This window comes from Aquarana catesbeiana, linkage group LG04 (assembly GCF_042186555.1).
Source record: "Aquarana catesbeiana isolate 2022-GZ linkage group LG04, ASM4218655v1, whole genome shotgun sequence".
Classification (NCBI taxonomy): domain Eukaryota; kingdom Metazoa; phylum Chordata; class Amphibia; order Anura; family Ranidae; genus Aquarana; species Aquarana catesbeiana.
Genome location: NC_133327.1, coordinates 33,046,829 through 33,067,095, shown reverse-complemented (window position 1 = coordinate 33,067,095; position 20,267 = coordinate 33,046,829). Strand labels below are relative to the sequence as shown.

The 20,267-nt window shown below is 44.5% G+C and overlaps 1 non-coding gene across 1 annotated transcript; it reads right to left on the bottom strand.

Moving 5' to 3' along the window:
• Positions 1 to 837: 837 nt before the first annotated feature.
• TRNAL-UAA (transfer RNA leucine (anticodon UAA)) lies at positions 838 to 920 on the bottom strand. Its single transcript has one exon. It is a non-coding gene; the product is annotated as a tRNA-Leu (tRNA).
• Positions 921 to 20,267: the final 19,347 nt, after the last annotated feature.

Here is a 20,267-nt window from a genome sequence, read left to right as displayed (position 1 = left end):
GTTGACTTTTATCCTTTCCATGATGATTCTACCATAAGGCACAGAGATTTGATCTAAGGAGTGTTTATCTTTCTCGATGGAATTACAAGATTCCAACATAGACTTTGGGCCCTAATGACGGTTGCCGTCAGCTATTTACCACTGGCAAGAAAGGATTTGCTCCGAAGAGTGTTTTATTTTTCTTGATGGGATTACAAAGCTCCAAGTTAGACTTTGGGCCTAAATGATGACTTAACCACTCGACTATGATTCTCACTATGCGGCAAATAACATCAGAGGAAACAATAATGATTTTCACACTGGAGGGGACTGGTGCAGGTTGACTTTTATCCTTTCCATGATGATTCTACCATTAAGCACAGAGATTTGATCTAAGGAGTGTTTATCTTTCTCGATGGAATTACAAAATTCCAACGTCGACTTTGGGCCCTAATGACGGTTGCCGTCAGCTATTTACCACTGGCAAGAAAGGAGTGATAAGTAGGGACTGTATTTTCATATCTCCTTTATGTATTTGCCATACTGAATTTCTGGCATCATTAGGCTCCGGACTTTTGCTATTTTTTAATGCATACAAAGTGGCCCTTCTTAGCACTGGAAGGACATCTCGGTGATACCAAGTAACAGAGTTTTGCTATAGTTTTTTGACCTTTTAAGAGCAAATGTGTACAAATATGGTGATATTACTTTAAGCAGATGATGGTGACTTCTTGCTTTGACCAGATGTATGTTGGTAGCCAAGAGCAGCCTGGATTTTAATCTTATGTGGTGTTTTTTTCCAACCCTTTTAAACATCATGTAAGCGTGCCTTCAATTGCTGCAACCACTACACATTTTTACCAGGAGTGGGGTTCAAACCCACGTGGATATACATCCATTGTATTTTAAGTCCAATGCCTTAACCACTCGGCCATCCTGATACTTCTGGGATGATAAGTGTCTGAGAACCGAGAAAGGAGTACTGAATTTTACAGTTGATAAAGCCAATTCAGGTGGCCTGTTACCTGTCTTAGGTGAGTCTACATTCACAAAATGGATTTGAATGGAGGGTTTTATTTTTCTTGATGGGATTACAAAGCTCCAAGTTAGACTTTAGGCCTAAATGATGACTTAACCACTCGACTATGCTTCTCACTATGTGGCAAAGGACATCAGAGGAAACAATAATGATTTTCACGCTGGAGGGGACTGGTGCAGGTTGACTTTTATCCTTTCCATGATGATTCCACCATTGAGCACAGAGATTTGATCTAAGGAGTGTTTATCTTTCTCGATGGAATCACAAAATACCAAAATAGACTTTGGGCCCTAATGACGGTTGCTGTCAGCTATTTACCAATGGCAAGAAAGGAGTGATAAGTAGGGACTGTATTTTCATATCCCCTTTATGTATTTGCCATACTGAATTTCTGGCATCATTAGGCTCTGGACTTTTGCTATTTTTTAATGTTTACAAAGTGGCCCTTCTTAGCACTAGAAGGACATCTTGGTGATACCAAGTAACAGGGTTTTGCTATAGTTTTTTGACCTTCTAAGCTCAAATGTGTACAAATATGGTGATATTATTTTAAGCAGATGATGGTGACTTCTTGCTTTGACCAGGTGTATGTTGGGAGCCAAGAGCAGCCTAGATTTTAATCTTATGTGGTGTTTTTTTCAAACCTTTTTGAACATCTTGTGGCGGTGCCCAGAACCAAAAATGTTCTTACAAGCTATCAGCATGAAAATTGAGGAGGAAGAGGATTGTTACTCAGCATAACAGGATAATCACAGGGATCTCACATTAAAAAAAAAATCAGTCAGTTACATCAGCATCAGGTGCTTGGTAGCTGGTGATCCAAGACTGATTCATTTTTATGAAGGTCAGCCGATAGACCGATTCGGTGGACAGACGCACCCTGTGATCAGTTACAAAGCCTCCTGCAGCACTGAATGTGCGTTCCGAAAGAACGCTGGATGAAGGACAGGCCAGTAGCTCAATTGCATACTGTGCAAGCTCTGGCCAGTGATTCATCCTCAAGACCCAGTAACCCAGAGGATATTCAGTGGGAAAGGTGTCCAAGTCTGATCTTGCCCCTAGGTAATCCTGCACCATGTGAATCAGACGCTGGCGATGGTTGCTGGAACCGATCAGTTCTTGGGGCTGCAGACTAAAAAATTGTCTGAATGCATCGGTCAGACGGCCACCTTCTCCACCGCTCCTTCTGTGACTGACCAAAGCCTCAGCAACACGTTGTCCAGGAGGACCAGGAAATTGTAACCGCCCAGGCTCTGGAAACGTGTTGCACAAACCTTTCTGCAAGGCCTCCCGAAGATGTTTCATCCTCTGCTCCCTCTGCGATGGCAAGATAAGGTCCTCAACCTTTCCCTTGTAACATGGATCAAGGAGGGTTGCCAGCCAGTAACCATCCCTCCCCTTGATACCATGAATACGAGGATCCTTCCGCAGGCTTTGCAGGATCAGGGAGGCCATGCAGCGTAGGTTTGCTGAGGCATTCGGTCCAGAGTCCTCTGGGTCACTAAGGACGACATGATCCGCAGCTACCTCCTCCCTGCCACGTACAAGTCCATGGGTTTCTTCGGACTGTAAATGATCTCTTGAAGACTGCTTCTGAGTGCCAGCCTCCACCTCCATGCTGACACAATACTCCTCCTCCTCCTCGTCCTCTTTCTGTGTGATCGGCGGGCACGCAGGAACACTGTCTGGATAAAGGGGCCTTGAGAGCTAAGGACGTCCTCCTCTTCCTGCCTCTGTTCTACCTCAAGTGCCCTGTCCATTATTCCACGCAGCGTGTGCTCCAACAGGTGGACAAGAGGGACAGTGTCATTGATGCATGCACTGTCACTGCTCACCATCCTCGTGGCCTCCTCAAATGGTGACAGGACAGTGCATGCATCCCTGATTATAGCCCACTGGCGTGGGGAAAAAAAAACAAGGTCCCCTGACCCTCTCCTGGTGCCATAGTCGCATAGGTACTCATTGATGGCCCTCTGCTGCATGTACCACCGCTGCAGTATGGCCAACGTTGAGTTCCACCTGGTGGGCATGTCACAGATTAGGCAGGTTAAATTCCTTTTGGAGGTCAGCCAGCCGAGCACTGGCATTATATGACCTGCAAAAATGCATAAGACTTTCCTGGCCTGCCACAGGACATCCTGTAAGCCCGGGTACCTGCCCAAGAACCGCTGCAGCACCAAGTTAAGGACGTGAGCCAAACAGGGCACATGGGTCAGTTGTCCCTGTCGGAGGGCGGAGAGGAGGTTGGTGCTATTGTCGCAAACCACCATACCTGGCTTAAGCTGACGTGGTGTCAACCACCTCTGAACCTGCCCCTGCAGAGCTGACAAAATCTCTGCCCCAGTGTGGCTCCTGTCCCCCAAGCACACCAGCTCAAGCACCGCATGGCATCTTTTTGCCTGTGTACTTGTGTTGCCCCTTGAACGCCTACGGAGCACCGCTGGTTCTGAGGAAAAATCAGCACTGGAAGAGGCCATGGAGGAAGAAGAAGAGGAGGGGGTGGAGGAGAGATGTGTGGCAGAATCACCACTAGTAGAATTTTGGAGGCATGGTGGCGGAACAACCTCCAACACTACTGCACCCTGTCCTGCATCCTTCCCAGCTGCCAGAAGAGTCACCCAGTGTGCGGAGAAAGATAGGTAACGTCCCGTGTATATGCCTGCTGGACCATGAGTCAGTGGTAATATGCACCTTACTGCTGACCGCCCTGTCCAACGAGGCCAAGACATTGCCTTCCACATGCCGGTAGAGAGCCGGAATCGCCTTCCTTGAGAAAAAGTGGCGTTTTGGAACCTGCCACTGAGGAACCGCACATTCCACAAACTCACAGAAGGGGGCAGAATCTACCAACTGAAAAGGCAGCAGTTGAAGTTCTTGCAATTTAGCCAAGCTAGCATTCAAACGCTGGGCATGTGGATGGCTGGGAGCAAACTTCTTTCGGCGGTGCAGCAGCTGGTGCAGGGAAATTTGCCTGGTACAATCTGACGTCAGTGTACTGCAAGTATGTGGCTGTGACACACCTAATTCTACACCTTCATTCCTCTCAGTGCAGGTTTCAGAGAGGACTGAAGATATAGTGGGGTTGGAGATCCCAGCTGATGAGGAGCAAGGAGAGGTCCGCTTTGTTCTTTGGTGTGGGTCTTTTAGGTACGCTTGCCAACGAACTGCATGGCATGTCGACATATGTCTGGTCAAGCATGTTGTGCCCAAGCGGGTGATGTTTTGGCCACGTGAGATACGCTTGAGACATATGTTGCAAATAGCAGCGGTGGGATCTGATGCACTCGTCTCAAAAAAGGACCACACCAAAGAACTTTTGGAATAACGCGCAGAGACAGCAGCACCCTGCACATGCGGAGCTCTGCGATGTGATGCAGTCAGTGTGCTGCCCTTAAGCTGGCCCCTGGAGGGCATCCTGCCTTGTTGGAGATGTGCCTTCTCCTCCTCTCTCCTATCAGGCACCCACGTGGAGTCAGTGACCTCATCGTCCCCTCCCTCCTCATCACTGGAGCAAAGCTGGCAGTATGCTGCAGCTGGGGGAACATGACTGCCAGTTGCTGTCCTTCTTGGGCACTCCCTTCCTCTAGCTGGGTACCATCATCGGAGCCTTCAAAATGCTGGGCATCCTCCTGGAGCATGTACCCAACACTGTGGTCAAACAGTTCGGGGGACTCCTCAGGAGGACATCGCGGGGCTAGGGAAGGAGTGACTGATGCCATTGAGCCGAGGGAAGAGGCCGCCTTGGCAGCTGCTTTGCCAGAGAAAGTACCCTGAGCCTGGGTGAGAGAGGATGAGGAGGATGAGGACGGCTTGGTCATCCACTCTACCAAGTCTTCCATATGTTGCGGCTCAACATAGCCAGCTCCTGAAAAAAAGGACAAGCGTGTCCCACAGCCACGTGCTGATGTCCCACGTCCCACGACCAGCACTGTTGCTTCTAGACACAGAGTCTGCTTGCCCTCTTTTATTGGTTTGTGACTGTCTGCCTCTCCTTGTTGGCCTTCCAGACATACTAATGGCCTGCAGTGAGATGTAGCTGCACAAAGCTGGGATGTACATATATACTGATACTGCAGCAATTGACTTCAGGTAGCTTTAGGTGCACACTGTGTAGAGGACACAGTACACTAATTGTAAATACTGCAGCTGCCTGCCTGTGGTATTAATAGGAACAGAACAACAGCAATTGTCTTCAGGTAACTTTAGGTGCACATTGTGCAGAGGATGCAGTACACTAACTGTAAATACTGCAGCTGCCTGCCTGTGGTACTAATAGGATCAGAAGAACACCACCAATTTTCTTCAGGTAGCTTTAGGTGCACACTGTGCAGAGGACACAGTACACTAACTGTAAATACTGTAGCTGCCTGCCTGTGGTACTAACAGGATCAGAAGAACACCAGCAATTTTCTTCGGGTAGCTGTAAATACTGTAAAAACTCCTGCCTGTCTGTCAGTAGGAAGAGAATAACAGGAACGGACCTAGCTAAACTGAATACAGTGTTATATAAACACCTAGGATGCATATATATACACAATACACTGTAAGTGCAGCTAACTGACTCGCCTGCCTACTCTATCTAACTTAAATCAAATGACACTGTCTCTCTGTTTATCTCTCTGTCGCCGCAGCAACACACTACACAAGGCCGCCACGCAGGCGGCCTTATATAATGTGGGGCGTGTACTAAACCCCCTGAGCCATAATTGGCCAAAGCCAACATGGCTTTGGCCAATTACGGCTCTCTGTACAGATGGCGCTGTGATTGGCCAAGCATGCGGGTCATAGTGCATGCTTGGCCAATCATCAGCCAGCAATGCACTGCGATGCCGCAGTGAATTATGGGCTGTGACACGCCACTCGAATTTGGCGCGAACGGCACATAATGTTCGCAATTCGACGAACGGTAGAACATGTGATGTTCCAGTCGAACTCAAAGCTCATCCCTACTCTTGACACAAGCTAATCAAATGGAGTTGTATATTTTATATAATCTTTACTTAATAAATAATCATTTGGCATACCAGACATTCATGAATATTAGTTTGCAGGGGGTGATAGGCTTTTCTAGTTAGAAAGCCAATCATTTACTGTAGAAATGTAAGATTGTACCATCACTGTTTTGAAAGGGAAGGTCGGGGTGAAAAGATGATTATATATCAAAGATCACCTACTTGGTAAAAAAAAAAAAAAAAACATAATCCCACCAAATCATAACACAGGCTCTTTCCCACCCCCAGAAAACTACACATGGAACTCTCAATATTCTAAAAGCTCTGTACCATTGAACATGTACAGTATCTTCCTAAATAAACCAAATATACCACAATGTGTATATCACTTCATCTTCATCAAATGTACAAAACCAAGACAGCTTAGTCTGGAACTGACCACCTGATTAGAGGTAAGTCATGATTTGTTTATCATCCCTCCTCCACAGCTTCATTTATCTTCATTTGGCATACACATTTTGACCAAATAGATTATTCCTACAAAATTGGTTTTCCAAAGTGCACAATACTCATAAAAGAAAGAGAAGCTATCATGCAGGACCATTCATATACTAAATGTAAAATGCATTATTGCATCAGTGTATTTAGAATCCAAGTTCTGAACTGACAATGACACAATTGTAGCATCCCATGGAGGCAAGGTGGGCTGACATTTACCACAGGGCTAAAAGTAGGGGATTGAGAAACTTAAGTGTCTTTTTAGAGATTTCATAGCTCAACACTCATTGACAAAGGTATAAAGGCTGCAGATGCTCAAAAGCAACACGTACAAACTCTAGCTCTACATTCATTTTGTATATTGTAAGGGACCCTCAAACCAACACCTTCAGCATGTAGATAGCAAACTCCAGTTGACTAGCAGAATTCTTCATGTATTCTTTTACGCCTCTGTGCATCCTCCCAGACCTTTGTCTGGAATGTCCAGCACCCAGCATGGGTGCTTCCATCAAGATATAACTTCCTCCAGTTTGGAACCAGGAACCAGGTATTATAGCTGAATATTGCACCCAAGACACTAGATGACACTAGCTTAGGTGCAAACTAGAACACTTTATTGTAAATTCACACAGAATATATACTATGCAAGATCAGATAAGAGCTTGATCGCATTGTCCTAAGCATGTCTAAGGAAAAGCCAACATAAACAGTATGCTAATCCACATCTAGCAACTAATAGCCGATAATGATCTGATTAACATGAACTAATACCAACTAGCTACTTAAACAAGCCTAGGTGCCCAGATGGTTCAGCCCCCTGGATACACAAAATACACATAACATAACATCTCACAATGGTTCGATAACAAGGTAAAGTGGACACAGTATTAATCACATCTCCAAGAGATGAGCAGACAGACAGAAACAATAGGTGACTCAATTAACAATGGGAATGCACACCTAGGAAGCACACAATGGGACATACTTAACTGTAGCGGTCTCCCTGACTTCCAAGGGCCTGATGGTGTCCCCCAGAGCCAGGGAGAACTGACATTCCTCCTCAGGGTGCAGGTTACTAGGCATAGTGGGTGTGGTGCAAGGTGAAAAGTGCCAGTCACTTTTTTGTAAAAATTAACAAAGATTTTATTTTCTCTTAACAGGAATGGTGGGAGAGAGGGTTAGGGCACAGGACACCCTTAGGCATATGCAGTAGCAATTAGGCAAACTCCACAGACAAAAATAGAACTAGGCAGACAGCAATACAGAAAAAGGGCCTTTAGGCTGAATGCAGCAACCTGTACCTTGTAGCAACTGCTGTCTCCTATAGCAACAACTTCTCTCACAGTAATCCCACTGTAGATCTTCCAGTTTAACTCACAGTATCCCCCTGTAGATCTTCCAGCTTAACTCACAGTATCCCACTGTAGATCCTCAAACTCGACGCCTCTCACTAGACTTCTTGGACTCTCAGCTACCTGCTGGATCCCCCAAGCTTCACCCACAGCTAACCGCTGTACTTATCTTCAAACTTTACTTACAGCTACCCGCCGTACTCCTTTAAGCTTTACTCACAGCTACCCGCTGTACTCCTGGATGAGTCTCCACTGAAGCTTTCCCACTTACTTCAACATCCCCGGCTAGTGAAACCTCTGCTCTGGTACTCCTTCAGAACTTCATCCCTTCAAAACTTGCCTGTGGTAACAGGAGTGGTCGTCCCTCCGGCAACTGCTTCTCCTTTACCTCCAGCAACGAACAGGCTCCGCTCAGGCTGAGCCTCTAACACGCGCGGTTCCACCCCAGGCTTCGGGCTTAACCTTTGCTACTCCTCCTTTGCAGAACCCTGAACTACTGGATAGGTCTCACATAGACTTAGCAACCAGTAGGACCCTGGATAGGCCTCAGGGTTCAGGCCTAGCAGCCAGGAGCTGTTTGACACACATCCACCCAGGCCGCAGCGAAACTCCTGCTGATTGGCAACTTATTTACCCATTACCTGAATTCATTGTAATCTATCATCGTAATGCCAAAGGCAACAGTGTCACCTATTGGCAGAAGAGAGAGACTACAAACTAAACTCAGACTTAGGACAGAAATCAGTGGATCAAAGATTACCAATTAGCCAGGCTAGTTACCACCTAGCACAACTAGATTTATTAGCAGCCCTGTTTAGGATCAGGGTGCCACATAACAATAAACACATAACGCTTTACTAAACAGACTATAGCAGGAGACCCAAGTATCAGGTTGGTTCGGGCTGATTATAGTAACATCTACTCTCACAGTCTAAAGCAGTCATTGCTGGTTTAGCACAAAGGACCAACGTATGTATCACGGGCCTAGATTCCCAAAGTCTGTGTGATTCGGGGAGTCAATCCTGAAATCCGAAGATAGACCACTCCAAGGGTCCCCAGCCAAACACCTTCCAAGAATAGAGCCCCCCTCAAAAGCCAGGGCCCACAGTCAGTAGGCAAGAGGCTACCCTGCAGTCCCCTCCAAAAGCCTCTGTCCTGGTTGGTTCTGTCACAATCTTGGTTCAGCTATTTCCTCTGCCAGGCAGGACAGCTTCCAAGGACCACATTTAGCCTAACTCCAAGCCTCAGCACAAAGCACATGTTAGGCACCAAACAAGCTACAGGTCCAACTGGACAGACAATAGACAGCACACCTCCCCAGGCCGAAGCCCGGGGGAAAAAGCTTCTCACAGGGTCTGCCCTAAATATTTATACTCTCCTCCAGCATACACCCGTGGCAAAAAAACTCTTTCTGTCTGGCCAGAAGGAATATAAATTTGTATAACTCAGTATTACTGTGACTCTCTCTTTCTAAAACCAGAGGTACCAGTGACACCTACAGGCAGCAGGCAGAAACAACAACAAAATCCATACCAGACCCTTATCCGAGCATGCAGCCTAGCTGGTCAGAAAAAGGGGGGGACAAGCGAGCCAGATGCCCTCAACATCGGGGGGTGGGTTCTTTGGGGCAGGGTGGGGCTCTGCGCCCCCCCGCCCTAAAGCACCTTGTCCCCATGTTGATGGGGACATCATGTGAAGTCAGAAGGGGGTGGTCCCACCTAGTGACGTACTCGGATGGCCCCGCCCTTGCCTATTAAAGAGCTGTCAAACCCAAAGAGAGCTCATACGCCGGGGACCTCTAAGGAGGCGAAGTGTCTTTTACATTTTTTCTATTTTTCAGTCTGGCGGACAGCGTGATTGATGGTAGATGTACATCGCGAGACACTATCTTTTCTTTTCTTTTGATAAAGGATTTGTCAAAAACGGTCCCCTGTTTTTCTTACGTTTTGATGCTTTTTTTGGTGAATGGGTACAGGTACCATGTACCCGATGCCCATTCACATGGGGGGTGGGGCGGGATCTGGGGGCCCCCTTGTCAAAGGGGGCTACCAGATTCCAATAAGCCCCCTGCCCGCAGACCCCAACAACCACCGGCCAGGGTTGTCGGGAAGAGCCCTTGTCCCCGAAGGGCCTGGTATAGACTGGGGGGGACCCTATGCCAGTTTTTTTAACATTTTTCTATTGCCGGGCAGTTGCTGGCATTCTTTTCTTTAACATTCATCTGTCAGTGGGCAAGCCAGCTGACAGATGATGACTCATGATTGTTAAGGATGCGGCCGGCCAGCTTCCCGACCCGCTGCTTAACAACAGCTATTTCTTCACCCAGAATCCGAATCAGTCGATCGTTTTTCGACCGATCAGAATTCTTATCATTCTGAAAAGTTGCAAATTGTTAGAAAATGAATAAGTTAAATGAATTTTAATGTAATGAAAACAAAATGAAATTTAACAAAAATAAATCAAATTCCGAAACCAAACAAAACGAATTCCATAATGAGACGAAATTAGTAACATAATGAATCGATCCAAAATTAAACAAAACAAATTTTCCCGTTCTGCACATGTCTATGGGGGAAAGATTGATTTGGGGAAGTCAGGCTGGAAGTTACCTCCTATAAGTGAGTCATTATGCAAAACAGAAGGAAAGAAAACATAGAAAAAGCTACACCAACTGAGGCTACCTTATATATTTATTGAAAAATTAGTAGATACAAAAATTGTATTGTGCTCAACTGGTTTTCTTTCCTTCTGCTTTACGTTATGACTATTTGTTGTGACACCCACCTTCATAGTAGGGTTAGGCACCTTTAATAATCTGGGGATTCCCCCTAAACATTTCATTTTGTGCTCCATGAGTACCTGAGTCACTCTGAAAGAAAAAAAAATAATTACTTTGTTGGATGAGATTTGTTGAGCTACTGTGAGAAGTTTCTTATACTGAACTGTATGTTTAATCTCTTCTGGATAAAGTTTTAGGTTTCTTTTGACTAAACCTGACAGCCTTCTGGTTTTGGGCTGGGAAAGGATGAAGTTTAGCTTTGAAGTGGGCTCTGTTTGAACAGCAAAGATAAGGTAAATGCTGAATTCTACACTCATTGTGCTCTGCCTGGGTTTTTTGGGGCCAGGGAAAGGGGCCCCTGTATTGTTTGTTCCTTGTTGTGAAGGAAGGAGCTCCCCTCCAGTGACCACACCTATATTGGAAGTGTGTTTAGTGAGTCTCAATATTAGGCCTTTGTTGACCTAAAACTGAGCTATATCTTGTAATCACAAAGTGTTTTATCCAGCCCTGACACTGGGGGGGGGGGGGGGGGGCAGACGTCAAACTTGCTTTCATATGACATAGTAAGCAGGATGGATCAAGTTCATGAATTTAGTTGGCACTCCGGCGGAAGACTGGTTGCCTAAAGGCTGGATTCTGTATTCCTGCCTGTGAGGGACATGGCATGGATATTGTGCATTGATTATGTCCACTGTTGGGCAACCTACACTGTTTCTTCCTTAGTCCATGTCTCACAAGCTGTGTGTGTAAGTGATTTCTTGCCCAGCCATGAAAGACTAAACAAAAAAAACATAATGAGGTCCTTTTATCTATCTATAGCTCATAATGCTGCCCAGTTGTGTGCTGGATTATCTATGGTTCAGAGTGCCTTTCGCCACTTGAGGAAGGATATACAGTGTCAGAAACCATGAATCAGACTGAGACAGAAGTACAGTTAAATCTCACTTGTTTAATAATAATAAAAAAGGTAAACATAGTAAACGTAATCAAAATATAGCCAGAGCTCAGGAACGGGAAGGGATAGTCAGACAAGCCAAAACGTCAGGGAGCCAGAGATGAGTATAGTAGAACAGCAAGCAGGATCAAGAGCCAGAAGGAATGTCAGCCAAGCAAGTCTTTAACAGGAACACAGGAGAGCGTCTCTAGAGATGTGACCAAGGTGAAGGCAGAGATCATCTGAATTATACTGGGTTACTGAAGACTTGGCTTTTCATGCAGGCTTTTCCTGCATAGTCTCTCTCTTCTACCCTTCTGCTGCTCTGTGCTGCTTCTGGTCCCTGGGCCTTCTCTTCCCAGGATCTTTGCTATGCGCGTCGGGACCCTTCGGGGTAAGATCGCACTATATTAAGATTCAACTCAACTCAAATAGAGTCCACCTATGTGTGAAATTTAATCTCAGTATAAATACAGCTGTTCTGTGAAGCGCTCAGAGGTTTGTTAGGGAACCTTGGTGAACAAATAGCATCATGAAGGCCAATGAACACACCTGACAGGTCAGGGATAAAGCTGTAGAGAAGTTTAAAACAGGGTTAGGTTATAAAAAATATATCTTAAGCTTTAAATATCTCACGGAGCACTGTTCAATCCATCATCCGAAAATGGAAAGAGTATGGCACAACTTCAAACCTACCAAGACATGGCCGTCCACCTAAACTCACAGGCCAGGCAAGGAGAGCATTAATCAGAGAAGCAGCCAAGAGGCCCATGGTAACTCTGGAGGAGCTGCAGAGATCCACAGCTCAGATGGGAGAATCTGTCCAAGGGACAACTATTTTGCCCCGTACACACAGTCGGATTTTCATACGGAAAATGTGTGATAGGACCTTGTTGTCGGAAATTCCGACCGTGTGTAGGCTCCATCACACATTTTCCATCGGATTTTTCGACACAGAAAGTTTGAGAGCAGGATATAAAATTTTCCGACAACAAAATCCGTTTTCGGAAATTCCGATCGTGTGTACACAAATCCGACAGACAAAGGGACACGCATGCTCAGAATAAATAAAGAGATGAAAGCTATTGGCCACTGCCCCGTTTATAGTCCCGACGTACGTGTTTTACGTCATCGCGTTCAGAACGATCGGATTTTCCGACAACTTTGTGTGACCGTGTGTATGCAAGACAAGTTTGAGCCAACATCCGTCGGAAAAAATCCTAGGATTTTGTTGTCGGAATGTCCAAACAAAGTCCGACCGTGTGTACGGGGCATTAGTCATGCACTCCACACTGGCCTTTATGGAAGAGTGGCAAGAAGAAAGCCATTGTTGAAAGAAAGCTATAAGAAGTCCCATTGGGAGTTTGCAAGAAGCCATGTGGGGGACACAGCAAACATGTGGAAGAAGGTGCTCTGGTCAGATGAGACCAAAATTGAACTTTTTGGCCTAAAATCAAAACGCTGTGTGTGGCGGAAAACTAACACTGCACATCACCCTGAACACACCATCCTCACTGTGAAACATGGTCATGGCAACATCATGTTGTGGGGATGATTTTCTTCAGCAGGGACAGGGAAGCTTGTCAGAGTTGATAGGAAGATGGATGGAGCCAAATACAGGGCAATCTTAGAAGAAAACCTGTAATGCCGCGTACACCCGACCGGTTTAGCCGTCGGAATAAACTCCGATGGTTTCTCCGACGGAACTCCGACGAAATTCTATTCAAGCGGTCTTGCCTACACACGGTCAACCCAAAGTCCGACCGCCCAGAACGCGGTGATGTACAAAACTTACGACAGGACTAGATAAAGGAAGTTCAACAGCCAGTAGCCAATAGCTTCCGTTTCGTACTTGCTTCAGAGCATGCGTCGTTTTTGGTCCGTCGGACCAGCATACAGATGATCGGTTTTCCCGATAGGAATTGGGTCCATCGGAAATATTTAGAACATGTTCCATTTCTAGGTCCGTCAGAATTTAAAAAAAAAAAAGTCCGATGAGGCATACACACAATCGGTATATACGATGAAAAGCTTCCGTCAGACTTTTTTTGTCGGACATTCCGCCCGTGTGTACGCAGCTTTAGAGACTGAAAAAGACTTGATAATGGGGCGGAGGTTTACCTTCCAGCAAGACAACGACCCTAAACATACAGCCAGAGCTACAATGGAATGGTTTAGATCAAAGCCTATTCATGTGTTAGAATGGTCCAGTCAAAGTCCAGACCTAAATCCAATTGAGAATCTGTGGCAAGACTTGAAAATTGCTGTTCACAGACACTCTCCATCAAATCTGACAGAGCTTGAGCTATTTTGCAAAGAAGAATGGATAAAAATGTCACTCTCTAGATGTATAAAGCTGGTAGAGACATCCACAAAAAGACTTGCAGCTGTAATTGCAGTGAAAGGTGGCTCTACAGTGTATTGACTCAGGGGGGCTGAATACAAATGCACGCCACACTTTTGACATATCTTGCCACTTTGCCACTTTATGTTGGTCTATCACATAAAATCACAATAAAATACATTTACGTTTTTTGGTTGTAACATGACAAAATGTGGAAAATTTCAAGAGGTGTGAATACTTTTGCAAGGCACTGTAAATGTTGCTTGAACCAGTTTTCATGGCTTCAATGGTACCTGACTCAACAGGCCAAAAAGAAAGTCCATTTATGTATGGAAATACATAGGAGTTCACAAGCAGTAGCCAATCCACAGAGTAGAGAACACCATCTATCAGGAATTTCACATATGTTTCCAATAATTTAGATATGGCCGTCACATCGTGAAGGATAAGGTTTTACTAGTGTGGCCAGGTACAGACAACACTGAACTCTTTGTGCGACAAAGACACCCTGAAACGTGAAGATGAGTTTACCTCCCTCAGCCCCGGTATTGTATGTTATGTTATTTGAAGAAGTCTCACTTTGTTATTTATGAGATGCCTTAGTCACCTAAGTCCCAAAGTGTATGTTGCTTTTCATCCCATGTGTGCTATAAGCCGAGGTCCAGAGGGTGACAGCACGTCCTGATTCCCAACAACATTCTACAAAGGAGATTAACTTCTTGATTGACAACTCTTTTCCCAAGGCAAGCGCTGTCACAGGAATGCAAGGAGAGGGACTGACTAACATAGGAGCACTGTTTGTGCTGCTTAAATATGTCTTGTCTTTGTAAATGCATGGTGAGGCTGGAGTAGCAGAGCATGCACTTCAGAGAGTGATGTCTGGACCGCATTTCTCAGAGCGGGGTTTCCTGGTGGTGACCACAGTGAACCATTCCTGAGTGTTGATGCAGTTTGCTATGGGGGGCACTCAGCAGTGGGGAGGGGCCAGGAGCTCCTGCGGGGGACCCTAAAAGAAGAAGATCGGGACTACTTTGTGCAAAACCATTGACTTGTTTATTATTTTTTTTTAAAAAGTGTACCTTTACAAACACTTCATGTTTAGATAACACTTTAGTTGTTACTATACTGTCAGTTTTAGGTTTTGGGGGTGGGGGGGCTAAACATTAGGGGCTCCTTTTGGGGGGTAGATTAAATGTTACATACACGCAAAGGAAATTTTGTTTGAAGATCTTTTGCTGTTTTTGGCACCAAAATTTACAAAAGAAGTAAAAATATTAAAAGATATACATTTTGTACCACTAAAAATATTTACCCAATAGAATCATGTAAAATAACATTATAGATTCCCTTTAAACTGAGTCAATGTTTACCTTTAGCACAGTTGCGTTGTTTTCGGGATACTATTACAATATATTACTCGTCATCTGTTGCTCTTTAAAAACAGGTGAGAAGATTGATGATGATTTGCATTAATGCTGCATGAACAAAAACAGTGCAGCTGAGTACATTATCTAGATGTGCTGTTATACGTTATGTACTATGGGTTGGATGAGAGCAGGTCTATACTGTCTCTTTCTGTTGCCAGTGGTGACTTGCATCAAGACAGAAGAAAGTGCAGAAGATGGACATGTGGAGGTAGGTAGGACTGAGATGGTGATATATTTTTGAGCTGTACTTTGCCTAAATCAATGCTTCAGGAACAAACAACCCTTAACTGTTGTTAGCTGGCCCTATCCACATTCTACAGAGAAAAGCTGGCCATACACTATGCTATTTTTTTCTGGTTCCTAATGAACTGGCCAAAATTCTCTCTATGGGTGGCCCTGTTGCCACCCTCCTGCCAGATATCCTTTGATTTAGGAATTTAAGGAGCTAGGTGGAACCTTTTTGGCCGAACAGCAGCTGTATCAAGTCAGATGCAGCCACTGTTTGGATATTCTGACAGCCGCTGGCAGGAGATTCTTCCATACCCCACTATACAGCACGGAGGGAGGAATTTGTAATGGTGTATGGACAGATTAAAGCAAAGTTCACACGGACAACAAAAGCGGACACTTGACAAAAATTTTCAACTACTGGGAATACTAAGCTGAATTACTCCGCTGTGCAGGTATCTTAGTGGTCATTGGAAATTACATCTGGTTGTGATGTGGCCTAAAATGCAGTGCCAAGGTTTAATTCTTTGCAAAGTCAACATTTGAAATGCTCAAGACTACTGGATGACTACAGAGGTAGTTTGAAGGTCATAATCGTGATCTGAAGGCAACAAAGGTATCTAGTGTACTGAGCCAAATTACTTGATGTATTGCTGGTATTCTGGGGGAATTTGGAGATGGCATCCTTGCTGCAATGTCAAATATGATGCTATGTCAAGTTATTATTTTCTGCAAAGAAGACATTTGGATAGGATAATACAGGGCAACTATGTGACTGCTGAAGTTGTTAGATGGTTACAACCAAAGTCTGCTAACAGGAAATAAGGGTAGTCTATCATGATTGATAAGCACAGGGACACTTTAAAGTATATGTATAGTTTAGGGTAGAGTGTTGAATGGTAGGACCCTCTGTAAGGTCTTTAATGTTGTCTGTGTCCCTACGAGAAAGATTTATCTTCATTTTTTGACCTGGTGACCATTGTCATAGAGTTAGAAAGTGATGGGAAATCCAAAATTTTACACCAGGACAAAAGATGAGGGTAAATGTTCCAATGGAGCTATATGTTTTGGCGACAACAGGTTAAGAAAAGAATTGTAGAAATTTGCTCTCAATTCCTGTTGGATCTTCAGGACAGGAAGTTCTCCCTAAGGGAAACTGACAGCAAAACACGCTCTAAGCCTTCTGTATTCAAAACTAAATAAAAAGTTGTGGCTATTCATAATGTAAGGAAATAGACACAACTGGTGTAGGCAGCAAAAAACCATGCATAAGATACCCAGGGAAAGTCCAAGCAGCTTTGTCCAGCACTCTTATTCAGCAAGGCAGCAGACAAACACAATTTAAATACAGGATGGCTTTGCACAGCAAGTTCACAGTATAAAACAAACAAGACATCTGCTTGTCTGAGCCATTAAATAAACTCACATCACTCCTGACTAAAAGGATACCCCCTAATAGGTTCCCTAAAACAAACAGACAGCCCTCGTTCCTTTTAGTGTTCTGCCAGCATTCAGCCTTTTCACCCAGCAGCAGGCTTCCACAAAAGAGTGAGAAAAAGCTATGAAAATCAGTCTTCCCAAAGCTCTACAAAGTCACTGGGCTCAAGGAACCTGAACAGGTCTTAATAGGTGCTGAGAAAACAAAAATGGTGTGTTCTCCACATCAGTCATAAATCCTGGAGCTCATCACCATATCTATGTGAGGAATCTATGTGACACATATACATCTTCCACAATCCTACCAAAGAGTTTTTATGGGGAAAAAAAAAAAAAAGAAAACACAAACCCACGAATTAACAAAATCAACATCAACACGCATCGTAAATACTGCCTAGTCACAACAGACATTATAATCAGGAATCACAAAGGCTTTAATTCCAGCATAATTATACAACTGTAACCATGCAGGCCATTTAATGATAATGATAATAAATTCAATAAATATGATATGTGAAACTATAGTCCTACAGTATATTGAGTTGGGAAGTTATCTATTGCTATGCTGAATAGTACTAGTACTAGTGCAAGTGTAGTAAGGGAGCCTGTATCCCCATCATTCTGGAGATGAGGGAGAATATGCTATACCAAAAATCTATATATGTCTGTCTATCTATCTATCTATCTATCTATCTATCTATCTATCTATCTATCTATCTATCTATCTATCTATCTATCTATCTATCTATCTATCTATCTATCTATCTATCTATCCTGTTGTTGCCCCAAAAACTTTTTTAAGTTTGAAAACAAACTGAAAACACTAGTAGCTCAAATCTTGTTTCTTAGCCTACAATATAAAATCACTTGCTATTTTGTTTGGTAACCTATACCATTGCCTAATGACTAGCATACTTTAGCCACTTTACTTTGCAAATCAGCATTCCATATTGGAAGGATTTGAATGGTGTTAATTTCTCCTTAGTACATTTTTAGCAGTTGTACATCCTTTCTATAGATGTATGTAAAGCACAACAGGCAAAATGCTCATCTGATACCCAGGATTCATTACATAGAGAGGTGATGGGGCATTTTTCTATACATCACTATAATCAGAGGTGTAACTAGAATCTTCAGCATTGTCCCGGTGCAAGAAACCATGAAGGGCCCCAATTGCCCCCGACTGGGGCCATTCCCACTGACCCCGGGCCCCTTTATTTCCATCGTGGAACCCTTTGTTAAGGTCCCGCAGTGGGCCACCTTCCTGCTATCTTGGGGCCCCCCCACAGTGGCAGAACACCAGAGCGCAGTCGCAAGTGCGACCTTTGCGACCCTGGTAGTTCCGCCACTGATGTCAGTAGTTTTTTTATTCTTTTTAATTTTTTTTACCATTTTATTTAATTTGATTTTTTTACCATTTTATTACTTTTTACATATTTTTTAGGACCCCCATTGGGGAGCTTTGGTGATATATCAGGAGTCTAAATAGACCCCTGATGTCTCACTTTTGAGACAGAGAAAAGGACTGAGGACACATTCATCGGTCTCTTTCTCTGCAGCCTCAGCTGCACAGAATGAATGAACAGGCTTAGCTCTGTACAGGGCTTCAAATTCATTCATAAACTGAGACATAGTAAACACAGTTTACTATGCCCCAGCTATGAATGGAATAAAAAAAAAAAAGGATCACTGAATTTTCATTAAGACAAGAAAGGGGCCAGTAAATGACACATGACACAGCTCCTTTTCTGCTCTCCATCCTGACAGATCCCCCGCAGCAGCTAGGAGTTGGGAGGGGGAAACCTGGCATTGTTGCGGGGGGGGCAATGGGGGCCAGGGAAGCACAGAGGAGCACGGGGCAGCAGGACAGGGATAGGGAGGCAGCAGGAGCGGCATGTGGAAGAATGCCCTGCATTTTCCTCCTGCGGCCGCTGAATGTCAAATGGAGACTCTAAGAATTTGGCCCCGAAACACATTGGGGTTGATTTACTAAAACTGGAGAGTGCAAAATCTGGTGCAGCTCTGCAGAGAAACCAATCAGCTTCCAAGTTTTATTTGTCAAAGCTTACAATAATATGTCAAATATATCATACTCACCTGCTCTGTGCAGTGTTTTAGCACAGAGCAGCCCAGATCCTCCTTTTCTTGGGTCCCCTGCCGGTGCTCCTGGCCCCTCCCTCTTGCCGAGTGCCCCTCAGAACAAGCAGCTTGCTGTGGGGGCATCCAAGCAGGCTCGCTCTCGAGGTGCTGCTCTGCGTGTCTATCCACACACAGAGCCGTCCCCTCTCTCTCCTCATTGGCTCACTGACTGTGATTGACATCAGTGGGAGCCCATGGCTCCTGCTGCTGTCTCAGCCATTGAGGAGAGTCCCGGAGAGCTGAGGGTCTTGTGCACATTACTGGATTGCGATGGGGCTCAGGTGAGTATTAAGGGGGGGCTGCTGCACAGAGAAGGTTTTTTACCTTTAAGCATAGAATGCATGAAGGTTAAAAACCTTGAGCGTTTAGAACCACTTTTATTCAACAAGCTGACGTTAGAAGCTGATTGGCTACTATACACAGCTGCACTAGATGTTGCACTCTCCAGTTTTAGTAAATCACATAGATTGGCTCTATTTGATCTTACATCGAAATACATGTGTATGTAACTACTTACTTGTGCTGTTAGTTAGCTGCTCTCAGGTAAATTACAAACCAAGAAATTTGTGCCAGCCCAGAATCCTGAAACCCAGTTCAAACACCACTAAAACACTATTGGATAGAAATACAGTCCCGGGGTTCCAGTTCTACCTATCCATACTTTCAAGAAATATAAAAGATCAGACAAAAATTGTAGCCTTCCTATATTCTTCTAAAAATAAATAAAAAGAAGTAACAGGAGATCTCTCTATTGCCCCGTACACACGAGCAGAATTTCCGTCAGAAAAAACTTGGATGGGTTTTCCGACAGAATTCCGCTCAAGCTTGCCTTGCATACACACAGTCACACAAAAGTTCTCCGAACTTTTGACCATCAAGAAAGCGGTGACACACAACACTATGATGAGCCGAGAAAATGAAGTTCAATGCTTCCGAGCATGCGTCAAATTGTTTCCGAGCATGCGTCATTTTTTGCGTGTCGGAATTGCATACAGACGATCGCATTTTCGGATAGGAACTTTTTCCGACCAAAAAATAGAGAACTTGCTCTCAATCTTTTGCTGGCTGGAATTCCGCCAGCAAAAGTCCGATGGAGCATACACATGGTCGCATTTTCCGACCAAAAGCTCTCATCGGAGTTTTGCTGGCGGCATTTCCG